We start from the raw sequence: 14,294 nt of genomic DNA on the forward strand, positions 1-14,294 counted from the left end.
TTTTCCATTTTCTCTTTTCTTTGTATCCAGCTCTACTCCAGGCCACCCTTCTCCACCTTCGTCCACCATCAGTGTCTGATTTTGTGAGTTTGGGGACACACACACACACACACACGCTCACTCACTCTCTCTCTGACTCTCCCCGATAGTTCTTCTATGCGTGTCAGACTGTCTGTTTTGACAGCTGTTATCAGTGGCTCTCAGACTCCCCAAAAGGCTGAGCCTAGGCAATGAGGAAAGATCTGAATGTGAACAGTTTGTGGGGAGAATATAATGTGAAGCCTATTTTACGTATTGATGCCTCCTTGTTGGATGAGGACACATGTCTTAACATATAGCCACAGAAGGAAAAAAAGGTGACAACTGCTTAACATTGCTGGAAGATAAAAAAGGCCTGATTAAACCTCAGCCTCAGTCTTTAACGAGATTTTCACTTATATATAGTCTACGTACATACACTCATATGTGTATGTATTTTATTTTACTTCTTTTTTGTTGAAGTATGGTCAGTTTACAATGTGTCAGTTTCTGGCGTACAGCATAATAGTTCAGTTTACATATACACACATATATTCGTTTTTATGTTCTTTTTCATTACAGGTTACTACAAGATACTGAATATCGTTCCCTGTGCTGTACTGTAGAAACTTGTTGTTTATCTGTTTTGTAGATAGTAGTTAGTATCTGCAAATCTCGAGCTCCTAGTTTATCCCTTCCCACCCCTTTCTCTCCCCCTGTGACCATGTTTGTTTTCTATATTTGTGAGTCTGTTTCTGTTTTATAAATAAGTTCATTTGTCTTTTTTTTTTTTAAGATTCCACATATAAGTGATATCATATGGTATTTTTCTTTCTCTTTCTGGCTTACTTCGCTTAGTATGATCATCTCCAGGCCCATCCATGTTGCTGCAAATGTCATTATTTTATTATTTTTTATGGCTGAGTAGTATTCCATTGTATAAATGTGTATGTGTATGTTAAAACTTCATCATGGATAAACTTTGAATATAGTCATGAACTCTAGAGCAGCAAAAGCACTAGCTTGAGGGAACATTAATGAAGCTGTACAAAAACTGACCAAAGTATGTATATAGGTGGGGTGTAAGCTTAAGGTGAAGTCATGAAGAAGATAAAGTCCTCAGTTGTCCTTGATCCGCTTTCCTTAGTGAATTTAGCTTTCCAAGTTAAGCTAAATCCTCTTCTCTCCTGTCTTCCTGTTTTTAACCACCCTTCTCAAGGAAGGGACGACAGTCAGCCCAGGTCTTAAAACAGTGGCTTCTAATGGGGAGGCCGTTAGAAAACAGCCACCTCCTTCCTCAAGAGTCCAGTGGCTTAAGGGAATAGTGGTTCATGTTTTAAATCACCTGACTCTTCATATCATGTGATAAGGGGCCAGGAGAAGGAAGGATGGATTTTAAGCTCTTTATGTTGGATCTTATGCTCGCATTAATTTTAGGGCACAGTTTCAGTATGTGTGAATGATCTTAGGGAATCCCTTTCTTTGTGCTTCTTGGCTTGGCTGAGGTGTGAGTAATCTTGTGTGACCGTGTAATTTAAGCATTCTTTTAAAAAATCAAAGATCCTCACTTTGGGGGAAGGCAGTCAAATTACCAGCCACCATACATTGAGCAACTGCGTTGTGCTCAGCATCAGATTAGGCTCAATACAGACATGAGCACAATAATTTTAATCCTGTGAAGTGGGTAGTATTATTCCTGTTTTTCATTTGAGGGTATTTCAGCTCTGACTTGGCCAAGGCCTACTGACCACTTAGGATAACCTAGCTGGGATTCAAACTTGAGTCATTCAGACTTCAGGCCCCTTGCTTTTTGTACTGAGCTGGATTGGGTATAGGTAAGATGTTAAATGAGAAGATGTAGGTTACTTAGAACACCATTGGAACTAAAATTTGATAGACGTATTTTGTTGGTGGTGAGAGCCTTGTATGTGAATAAATATGCTTTATGCTTAAGCTAAAATTTTTTTGTTAGGTGATAATACAGTGTTTATTTCAGATAAACACATTCAGTGACTGAAAAACCACTTAAATTTGCCTGGATCATGCTTATTTCATTGTAACTCCTAAGAGAGGCAGAAGCAGAATATGGGTACTGTATGTGACTGCAGAGAGGGTCTTCAGTTAAGAATCTTATTACCCTTTACAACATTAGAGTGATTTTAAAAGTGACTTGCCTCAGGTGTGTAATATTTTTCTCACTTAGATTTTCACAGCGATGTGGTGAAATACTTAGATTGTTGGTATGTAGTCCCTGTTTGTAGATCATAAAAGTGAACCTCAGGAAAGTTCGCTTGTTGGAAATCATGCAGCATACGGGGATTTAAATTCAGGTTTTCTGACTGACATTCTCGTGTTCTTTTTCATTTGCAGTCTCTGTTCTGTCTGGTCTTTGTGTATATTGGGGCCTGATAATCAGATGATGTGTAACTGGCTGTGGCTCATTCAGGGTATGCTGAGATTTTTGAGTTTCTGCTTCCGGCATGCAGAGCTGGCCACTGTCCATCTGCCTGAAAAGAGGAACCACAGGGAAAGGATGAAGAAATGCAGGAGGAAAACAGGAACATGGTTATGGCCACTGATGTAACTGAGCTCCTGTTTCCACTTTCTCTGGTCCTTTTGTGGGACTTTCCCTTTTTTTTTGTTGTTCTTAAACTATGGTTCCATCCTTTATCCTTTCTCACACCCTTTTTTCCATCGAGAAGACTTGTAGTGATGTCCTGAGGGAAGGAATCGTGTTGTGCTGATGTGTGAAGAGTAACCTTGTGTGGACTGTAAGGAATCGCAGGTGCCTTTACTTGGGAGAAGAGGCAGAGGAGTGCAGAGGAGTACAGATCATGCGAAGATGTGAAACTATTCAGTTGGAATTTCTTTTTTTTTTTTTTTTGAGGCAGGTGGTAATTAGGTTTATTTATTTACTTGATGGAGGTACTGGGGACTGAACCCAGGATCTTGTGCGTGCTAAGCATGCGCTCTACCAATTGAGCTATACCCTCCCCCCAGTTGGAATCTCTTAACTACTCTGAAGCAACACATTTGCCTGTAAACATAAAAATACTAGAATCATATATGTAGTTTTGGAATTCTATCCAAAACTTATTCTGTTCAGTTAAAACGTACATAAAGAAAAGTGAAGGGGGAGGGAAATAGCGCAGTGGTAGAACGCGTGCTTAGCATGCATGAGGTCCTGAGTTCAATCCCCAGTACCTCCATTAAAAACAAAACAAAAAAAAAAAACAAAAGGAAAGAAAAGGAGTGATAAGACTATAAGCAGCAGATTATATTCCTGAGATTTTTTTTACCGATCCTGTAGTTAATTGGGCAACTCTGGCTGATTATGGCTTTTAGAGCAAAGAATAGGATGAGGAAAAACCTGTTGTTTTATTATCACAACCACAGAAAGTGGTGACAGTCCTCTTAGACATTACAAACAAAACCAAACAAGGCGGGGAGGCTATAGCTCAGTGGTAGAGCACGTGCTTAGCATGCGTGAGCTCCTGGGTTCAATCCCCAGTACCTCCATTACAAAATAAGTAAATCTAACCCCCCCAAAAAAAAACTTTAAGAAAAACAAACAAAACTTCCTTCTCTATGCACTTCTGCTGCTTTCTCTAAACTCTTGTCACCCAGGATATACTCATTCAAGCAGTTTATTTAATGTTTTAATAGTTGTATCAGTTCAAGGTCAAAGTCAGTTATTCTGTATTCAGAAAAGCTGAAAATACTACAGCTGCAGTAATAACATTTTTGCATAGCACTTTGCTACTTTGGAAGAGATGCATAAGGACTGAAAGAGTCGTTTTAATAGGTTGGGACTGAACTAAGTTCAACTTTGTAGGAAAACGTTTTGTATAGTGAATTAACTTACATGTAGGTTACCTATTGGGTAACGCCCTTAATTTTAAAGGAATTCTATTTTAAAGTCAAAGGTTTGTTTGTTTTTAATGTTTATAGTGCTTCCCTTACCTGCTATCTAAATAAGCTGCAAAAATATCTTGCAAAACCTTAGTCACACAGGAGTCACAGCATCTGAACATGGGATAGTGGATTTGGCGCTATAGTGACATCTGAGTTGGAGCTGGATCTGCTGCTTTGTATCCTTGTGCCAGTTACTTAATCTTTCTGAGTTACTCCACTTGGGGAATGGTGTTAAGGGATATCTGCCTTTTCTGCCTGTGAGGAGTACATAAAATCCTTCATTTAAAAGCACTTTTTAAATTGTAAAGCGCCTTGCAAAACTATCATTAACTGTGTCTTCTTATTTAAAATTTTTTTTTATTTTTCTGATTCTTTAAGAGTTCTGGACTTTTTTTTTTTCCTTTTTCTTTCTTTTTTTCTTATTAGAGGGGAAATCTAATAAGCTGGAGGGGAAAAGTCTTAGAACAGTCACCTGTTTTTGACCTAACCACTTCACCCCTGTACACACATATGTACACACGAATGTACGTACATGCACGCACGCACGTACACAGACATACACACAGACACACTTTTTTGAAACAGGAAGTAAGTTCCAGGGAGCTTCAGTCACTTGTTCACAGCTGTAGAGCTGGTTAGTGACAGAACTGACTGACATTTGATTACCTACAGCTTGATGCTGCACCTCCTATAAAAATTACATGTTCCTACTTAACTAATTTTGGTATATTTTGTGCCATTTTTGAGAATATGTTTGAACACTTACGACTTTCTTTCCTTCTCCCTTTTCCTCCTGTCATCCTGCAGTGTGGCTTATCTGACATTCCAGTTCTTTTCCTCCTGTAGCGGGTTCCTCCCTAATTTCCTTAGATGTTCTTTATTCACGTCCTTTTTTTTTTTTTCCTCCTCTGCCATTAGAGCTGTTTTCCCTGAAGCAGGCCGGCGCTCTCTTGTTTCCTTAGTTGGAACTGTCTTTCTGCTCTGTGGTTCTGATGTACAAGTTCATTCTCCGTTTCCCTTTCCCTTTTTTTTCCCTCTCAGGCATGAAATTTGTCTCTGTTCACCTTCTAGCGTGTTTTCTGAAGACTGTGCCTTTCTGGCATGCCTCTGGATTGATGTTATCAGCTTAGTTGTTTTTATTTAAGTTTTCGCTTCAGGCCTTTAAAGCAACACCAAATGTTTCAGTCTCCCTTTCATTTGTCCCTTTCTTGGCCAGAGTTCATAGATGCATTTTAGTACTGCTTCAAAAGCTGCCCCGTTTTCTGCTATGCACCTGAAATGTTGTTTGTGACTGCAGGATGGCATCCAGATCCTTTATTGAGCTGTATTTGCAGCTTGTCTTTGACTCTTTCTGTTCTAGCTAAAACTGTTTTGCTCTTAAAAAACAACAACAAAACGAAACAGGGAAGCAAATTAAAAACCTGATAGGTTAACGAAAGTCTTCCCTTACCATAGCTTATTTCCCACCTGTATTTCTTAGTCCAAAACATGAACTGTTCTGCCACCTTTATTGGAATGTTTTGTACTTTGTTATCACATTTTTTCAGAAATGAGTCACTGTTTTATTTTTGAAGAGCTTGGATATTATCTGTAGCTTCTGTCTGTTTGCTCATTGAAATCACTGTAAAATCTTCCTGAATTTGGAATTCTCATTTTCCTTAATCAGTGTCCCAACTCCCATTTCTTTTCTTTTTAAAAACATATGTATTTTTATTGAAGTGTAGTCAATTTATAATGTTATGTCAGTTTCTGGCATACAGCACAATAGTTCAGTCATATGGGAACATACGTACATTCGTTTTCATATTCTTTTTCACCCTAAGTTACCGAATCCCATGTCTTTACCGAAGCAAAATACGTGTATTCTTGGTTCTGCCTTATATTTGCTGAGTCCTGTCTTGATCATCTTTTCATTCATTCGTGCATTTGGCGAATACGAAGTGAGTGCTTTCCATACACAGGCACCGTGCTAGCTAGGAGTACCTGCACAACAGAAATGAGAAAAGCCCTCATTGCGCATGGAGCTTAAATTCCACTTGAGGTAGGTGAGGGCTGGGGAGAGACAGTAAACAAATCTATACGTAAGTGCATGATACGTGAAATGCATAAACAAGTGTATAAGTAAGGCTTGACATAAATATTAAGACAGTAAATACGGTAAGGACAGTGTGACCAGGGGGTCACCTTTTAGATACGGTTGATAAAATAAATGGGGTATTTACATAGAGACTTGAATGAAGTGAGGGCTTGGGTTACATGGCCATGTGGAAGAAGAACATTCCACGTAAAGGTATTAAACAGCAAATAGAACGGCCCTGTCGTGGAGCATGCTGGGTGCGTTCTGAAAACAGCCAGGAGAAGGTCCCCGTGGTCTTAGCAGAGTGAGGGAGGGGTCGTGCCAGGAGATGCCCATCAGTGAAGACGTGGGGTAGGAAATGAAGTCAGTTCACGTGGGATTTTGCCCGTTAGCCGTGGCAGGAGCCCTGGGTCCCATCCGAGGTGATACAGGAGGCCCTGGGGAGTGTGTCCTACAAGGTCTCTGGCTGCGGTGTGGACGGAGGCGGGAGGGGCGAGGACGAGGCCGGAGTACTGGATGGGATATTCTCACAGCCGCCTGGGCTCTGGGCAGCGGTGGTTTACGTTCAGCAGCAGCTGCAGATGTGGTGGGAAGGAGTTGGATTCTGGAGCTGTTTTGAAAGTGAGGTAGTGAGATTGATGGATTAGAGGCGAGGTGTGCAGGGAAGAAAGGCATCAAGGATAACCCCTGGTTTTTGGCTTGAGCAACTGGGAAGGAAATCATTGTTTTATCTTGCCTCAACTCTCCTGCTTTTCTTCTCTTGCCCCACGTTTTCCGTGTCCATTTATAGTAGGTTGTTGACACTTCACCGCCAGAGCCAGAAGAGAAAAGTTCTGTGCTCTGTTTTTCCACATTCCTTCCAGCTGGCGATGCTGGTTGCTGCTGCTGTGGACCTCATTGCCCCTCCTTTCTTCCCCAAAGGCTCTTTTCGCCCCGATGCAGGGTCTGCTGTCACCAGCTCCCTCTCCGGGGCTGCCCGCGGGAGTCCTGCAGCACTTTGGGTGCTGTCAGCAAGTACATCTGTGCTTTCTTACGTGAGCTGCCCACTTAAGATGTCTTGCAGATACAAATCCATGTGAAAAGCAGTACACGGATTCTGAAATTAGGAAAACACTGGAGAAAAATAAAGTGGTTCAACATGAGAGACAAGCACATGAAATTTAGATTAAATGTCGAAATAAAGTCAGAAGTAGAACATCTTCATTTAAACTTGCTGCTGAAACTAAAACTGTCAAAAACTGAGAAGAGGTAGAATGACCATAACAGCCAAAATCATTCCACTGACACAGCGATGCAAACAACTGTTGCGGCAGCTTCCGAAAGTAGTAAAGAAGGGGAAGGTTGATGACAGCTTAGGGACTGCATCTGATGGGCTGAAAAGCTATCAGGCAAATACAGCCCTCATCCCCTTGATGTGGAACCTGCCACTGGAGTTCGAAGTGACGGTACCACCTACAAATGGGAACTGATGGTGTTATAATCAGAGTATAGAGTCCAGGGCTTTTAAACATAGAAAGCCTTACTTTTAACTCCAGGGTAATGGAGGGTCACAAAAGTATGGGTTAGCATTAGAATATCGTGTATGAAATCGTTTTTAAAAATTAAGACCTGAAAAGTCAGATATGAGCTACGGAACTGAGGAACCTTATAATCTTAACTTCATTCAACAACTTCAATTTAAGGCTGATTTTTTTGTGTAATAAAACCAACATTTGAAATGTCAGGTCTGGCGAGGTGGTTGAAAAGGTGGGATCAGAAGGTTGGAGTATTAAAAGACTGGCTATGCCTCTGATTTTTCTCTCGTTAATATTGGTCCTCAACTGCCATCTGTAAATGGCAGCTAGAAATTCTGAGTCTATAATTTTATTTTTATTGAAGTATAGTTGATTTATAGCATTGAATTAGATTCTGGTGTACATCTGAGTCTATGGTTTTGTCAGTAATTATCCTCTATTCCATTTCTAGGCATTTTTTACTTTGTTATATCTTCCGCTGACTTCTATTAGCACTACTCCTCTGGGATACATGCCCTGAAAATTACTTTTTAATGAGAAAATGTAGTGATTATTTTCCCTCTTAGACCAGGTCTCCGTGCGGCTTCACTGGCACTGTTAACACCCCACCTCTTAATCTTTAATCACTTTCTGGCCTGGATATGAGCCTTCCAGTAATTTTTTTCTCATTATATTTTTCAGAGTTTTCCTTTTCTTGACTTTACTAGTTTTTTCTTGAAGCTCAGTCCTTGGCTTTCTGCTCAGTCCTGTCAGCAGACACATGCGGGGAGAACCTGAAACATCCATGACATCTGATGTGTGGTCTGAAACATCTGTAAATCCAGAGGCTTTTTCTTGTCACTTATATTAGTTATCTGTTGCTGGTAACAAACCACCACAGAACATAGTGACTTAAAGCAGCACACGCGTAGCCTTTCACAGCGTCTGTCCATCAGGAGTCTGGGCACAGCCTGGCTGCACCATCTGCGTCACTGTCCGTCACGGGACTGCAGGCAGGGTCAGTGGTGTCCTCTGGAGGCTCACCGGGGAGGGATCTGCTTCCAGGTCTCTCAGTGGCTGTTGGCAGCATTCAGTTTCTCATCGGTTGTTGAACTGAGGACCTCAGTTCCTTGTCACGAGGGCCTCTCCAGCACCGCAGCTTGGTTCATCAGAGTTTGCAAGCCAAGAAGGCAGCAAAGAATCTGCTCGCAAGACCGGAGTCCCAGAGGGGAGGTAATTAGGTTTGTTTGTTTATTTTTAACGGGGTACTGGGGATTGAACCCAGGACCTCGTGCATGCTAGGCACGCGCTCTGCCACTGAGCTGTACCCGCCTCCCTGCTTTTGTAACCTAACCACAGAGGTGACACCCATCACCTGTACTGTTTTCCTTTGGTTAGGAGCAAGTCACTAGGCTCATTTCACACTCAGGGGAAAGGGATTACACAAGGGCGTGAATCCCGTTTCTTGAACTGCTTCTTCCTTTACAGTGCCTGCCCCTCGGGTGCCACTGTTCTTCGTGGTCCGTGGTTTTGCTCTAGTCTATACCTTTTTCTCCCTGGGTGATCTTATGTAGAAGGAAACACAGGTTCTTAATTAAGGTAGTTTGCAAGGGTGCTCAGACCCTTGTTTTGCTACTTAATTACCGTCTGATTTTAGGTAAGTTTTCTAACAATTTTAGCATCAGCTTTCTCATCAGTGTAACAGGAGTTAATACTGGTACGTAATTCAGTGAGTTTTGTTCGGAGATGGTTGAGGTGATACATGGGAAATGCTCAGCAGATAAACATTGTCCATTTAATAGTAGCTGTAACTGCGCTAACAGCGGAGAGGAGCAACCACGACTTCAGCTGTGAGGATTTGTTAAAGACTCGTGGTCTGTCTCTGACCCTGGCATCTGTAGAGGACGAATGGACACCTCCACCCCACTGTCCTACAGGTACAGCAAACTCAGCGTGATTAAGACTGAAGGGAACAGGTTTAAAATTGAACCCATCTGTGAAACCCACGTATTTTTTCAATAGCTGTTTGCAGAGTGCCAGTACCCGCCAGGATCCGTGCTGGGCACCACGAGTCCCGCAGTGCCCGAGTCAGGGTAATGCTCTCTGCCCTTCTGCGTTTTCTTGTCTGAGGGGAGACAGCATTGAACCTCACTTCTGTGCGTGATGGGTATCTGTGAGAAGTACAGGCAGCAGTGGGAGGAGCCCTCACCTGGTCTGCAAGCCAGAAAGTGTTCCCTTGACTAAGCACTTGCTTAGACTGAGACCTCTGACGGGTGAGTGCGTTTCAGTAAAGCCCGTTGAAAGTCTCCATGTCGGAAAAGAGCGTGATGTTTTTAGAGGAACAGTCTTTCCTTTATCAGTATGTAAATTTCACACACTAAAAAATTACTTCCTGTGTTTGTTCCTCATTCCCGTTTATACTTCACTGTTGAAGCTCATCTTTCATCTCTGTCCTGGATGATTAGAAAAGCTGATTTTTTCCTTTTTGTATCTTTCCAGCCCATTCTATCCATTGCCTCTCATGTTACCTTTCTAAAACACAGATCCTGTTATTCTGCTGCTTGAAAAGATTTGTCCCCCTCACTCTCACCTCCCCGCCTCAGTTCTTGGTGCGCCCCGTAAACTTTTTTCAAAGACGATTTCGTTTCCATCGTGTACTTTCTGCTCCAGCCACCGGAGCCCGCTTGCAGGTTCCTTTTACCTGTATTTGTTTTTTGTTTGTTTGTTTTTTTGTTTTTTTTTTTAACCTCCATGCATTTCCCTGGCTCTTTCTCTAACTCCTTCCCCCCCGGTCCTTCCAAGAAGGATTACACCCCATCCTGTGTTGCTGTGGCTCTTTCTAACTGCCGACTGAACACTTTCTGCAGTGGTGGGTTTCCTCTGCTGGCCGCGAACCACTTGAGGTTAGAGCCCCTGTCTTATTCATGCTGGTGTACTCGGCTTCTTGCCTCGGGCACTCGGTGTTACAATTGAATTTCCACTGCATCGCCCTCATGGAGATTTGAGTCACTTTATATGGGGAGTGTCACAAAGTAGTAGTATTGTCCTTAACTCACTCTTTATGTACCGCCTTTATCCATCTTATATAAATTTACCAGGACTATGCTGTACACCTGAAACTAATATAATATTGTAAATCAACTCTGTTTCAGTTAAAATTTTTTTCCTGAGATTTATTTAAAGGATCAGTTTGAATAATGCCATTTGCAGCAACATGGATGGACCTAGAGATCATCATTCTAAGTGAAAGCCAGAAAGAGAAAGAAAAATACCATATGATATCACTCATACACTCCTATGTGGAATCTGAAAAAAAATAAAGGACACTAGGAACTCATATACAAAACAGAAACAGACTTGCAGACTTAGTAAACAATCTTATGGTTACTGGAGAAAGCGGGTGGGAAGAGATAAATTTGGGAGTTTGAAATTTACAAATGTTAGCCACTATATATAAAAATACATTTTTTTTAAAAAGTTTCTTCTGTATAGTGCAGGGACCAATGTTCAATATCTTGTAATAACCTTTAATGAAAAAATATGAAAATGAATATATGTATGTATATGCATGACTAGGACATTGTGCTGTACAGTGGAAATTGACACATTATAATTGACTGTACTTAAAAAAGGGGGATGGATACAGGTCGATTGTTAAGCAGTTAATGCTGGCCAGCTGCTTAGGCCCACACCGTCTTCCTACTCCTCTTTGAAACACAGCCAGGCTGTTCTCTTCCTTGCTGCCCCCCTTCCCACTCCTCCCCACATGACTGAATTCTTTGACTGGTTTATGACTCCCACAGTTCAAATCTCACACGTCCCTTAGGATCTAGCTTAAGTCCCATTTCCCAGTATCTCCCTGAACTCAGAAGCTCTGTTGACCTCGCTTTTCTCAAAAACTTCATATATCTTTTATTTCTGAAGTGTCTTCTCCAGCAGGTTAAAGGGCGGGGGAGCTGCTTTATACAGTTCTGTCTGAGACAGAGCGCGGTCCGTTGTCCTCTCTGTTACATATTACTCTTGTGTTAACCCTGAGTTGCCTCAGCCAGCCTGCCCAGGACCTCACCTCTGCTTCCCTCTTTCCATCCATTTTCTGAAACTACAGTAAGACTTTCTGAAGGTCTCTGAGGGTTTTCATCCCACTGTGGTCAGCTCTGTCTCCAGTGCTTACTCTGCTATTTCAGGTCCCTATTTTCCAGCTAAAAATAACCCAGGCTAACTGGCGTAAACTATTTTTAACTCCAACTTAAAACTGGGAGAAAGGCCTGAAAGTGAAATGACATTTTAGCAGTTGCCTCGTCCCAGAGTCGGTTGATAGGGAATAGATTGTGGTGGAAACCCGGCACATCCGTGAATCCCAAGGGAAGAGGGCCCGGGTATCTTAACCTCCCTCACCCCCACCAGTGAGAATCCCCAGGGAGCATGTGTCACTTCAAAACAAAGCTACAGAACAGACATGATGTTGAAAGTGACCTCTTACAGACTTTTCTCCGTGACCTAGAAGAGACAAGCTTGTGGCTAACAAGCTGGCATGGTGCTCAACGTTGATACCATGTGATGCATGTGCAAAGTAAAAATTTTCAAGAGCAAGATTTTAAATTTCTATTATGATCATATTTTTGATTTGGTTTTAATATCTGGTAAGTTATTCAGAATTTCAAATAACTCTTAAAGGAGGTTTAAGAGAGTTACGTTCAGCAAAGCTGGCATGAGAAATTTTTTTTTATGACCAGAAAACCTTTGGCTTTAACGACATTCAACTATTTCATCAACTTTGGGAAGACTGTTGATTTAATTGTGTCTAAATAGGGCACTGGTTCTGTAAATGACAGAAATTGGACGGCATAAAGGTTATTTGAATTTGGTCCTGAAATGCATTCAAACATTTTTATGCTTAGAAAGAACTTCCCAATTTTGTTTAATTAAAAAAAAATTTTTATTGTATTAAAAAATTTTTTTGTTTATTTTGGGGGGGTAATTAGGTTTTTATTTATTTATTTAATGGAGGTACTGAGGATTGAACCCAGGACCTCGTGCATGCCAAGCACATGCTACCACTATACCCTCCCCCAACTGCTTAATTTTGGTATTTAAAATGTGTTTTCATTCTCTGAGTAGTTTTTTAGTTGAAAGAAAGTACCCTGAGATTTAATATTTACTACATTAAACGATAGCTTACAAGTTTATTTTCAAAGTAATGATACAAGTTAGTGGTTCATGACTTTGCTTTGTGTCTGGGCCCCTTTAGGAATCTTATGGAAGCCAAAGGACTTTCTCGCTCTAAAAATGAACACACATGCAAAGTTTTGTTTGTGCTAAAGCCTACCATAGACCCTGCAGTATAAATCCCTGTTACAAGAAGAGTTCTAAAGAACAAGACAAGACAAGAAGCATTTTTAAGCATTTCATGTCCGATTATGGTGGAGTGAGATTTCTGTGTTTATTCAGTAGCTACTTTTGCCCCGTGTCCAAGGAACTGTGCTTTGAGTTTCCCGCCTTGATAACAGTCAGTTTCAGTCATGGAGACGCAGGTAAAGGATATACATTATAACTTAAAGCTAGTGTCTTGTAGGTACAGACTTCTTAGAGATGTTTGCCTTGTACAATATGGCTGTCAAACAAAACAAAATTAACTGGTAGGTGCCAGGATGGAAACCCTGGCCTTAATGAGACCGTCTTCCCAGAGGACATGCCTCTCCAAGGCCGTCTGCTAGCTTAGTCCTTGCTAGAGAATTCTGGATGTGCAGCTTTGCCATAGGAGACCGAGAGCCTTTATGACTATCAGATTAGTGATTCTTTCTCTTCTCCCTCTCTCCCAGCACTGCCTTGTTTCCTGCTCCCACTGCATCTGTTCATGTGTGTTTCGCTTTAAAAAAATTTTTTTTCTTTTCTTATTTGTAACTGGCGTTTCTGTAAGATGAATCTGAATTAAAAAGAAAATATAAAAACCTTAGTAATAGAGCACCTGGGGTAGGTTGGGGATGCGGGGGGAGTTCCCTCACTCACCAGAATGAAACTAGAATTCATACTGGTTGATGTTGTTTATATTAAAAATAGTTCCTATTCTTGTTAGACTCGAAGGATCTCTTGATAGAGATCCTTTTCGGTTTTGGTAGGAAGTGTCTTTAAAATACGTAAGAACAGTTTGTTCATATTGCTAGTTTTCTGGAGCTCTGCTCTGGTGTTCCCTGATGACTGGGAGGTTTTCCTCTAATGTATACTTCAAGATTTTTGCAGGTGCATCTTTACCTTAGAGTTGTCTAGGGAAGGACAACCACAGGGGAAGAGGGGGACTGTGGACGGAAGCCAGGAGCAGGACTAGGACCTGCTAGCGCTGCTCCGGATTCTGGTCGTCCGGCTGCCTTAGCTCCGAGCAGGTCACCTCTCTGGTCCCTTCATCTCTACAGTGGGCATAATGTTGACCTGATTAGCAGAAGAAATGTTGAGTGAGTGATTACTGTAAGAAGCTTTTAAAAAGGCGGTCCTGTTCTTAGCTCTCAGCGATGCCTTTTTGAATTATTAGGCCTCAACTCTCAATCTTTGCCCTGTCGGTTGTGTTGGTTAACATTGACATCACTTGTTAAAGTTGAGCTTTATTTTTTAATTTTTTTAGTCATAATTTTCTAAATTTTTATTGGAGTTTTTTCACTGAGTTTTTTTCTTTGTTTTTATTGAAGTACAATCAGTTACAATGTGTCAGTTTCTGGTGTGCAACACAGTGTCCCAGTCATGCATATACATACATATATTCATTTTCATATTCTTTTTTCATTAAAGATGATATCAGGATA

General features: G+C 41.3%; 1 protein-coding gene across 2 annotated transcripts in view; it reads left to right on the forward strand.

Annotated features, from left to right (window-relative positions):
* Positions 1 to 14,294, forward strand: part of EGLN1 (egl-9 family hypoxia inducible factor 1) — a 53,120-nt gene that overhangs the window by 2,709 nt on the left and 36,117 nt on the right. The gene's annotated exons all lie outside the window — the stretch shown is intronic.

Source organism: Vicugna pacos, chromosome 11 (assembly GCF_048564905.1).
Source record: "Vicugna pacos chromosome 11, VicPac4, whole genome shotgun sequence".
Classification (NCBI taxonomy): domain Eukaryota; kingdom Metazoa; phylum Chordata; class Mammalia; order Artiodactyla; family Camelidae; genus Vicugna; species Vicugna pacos.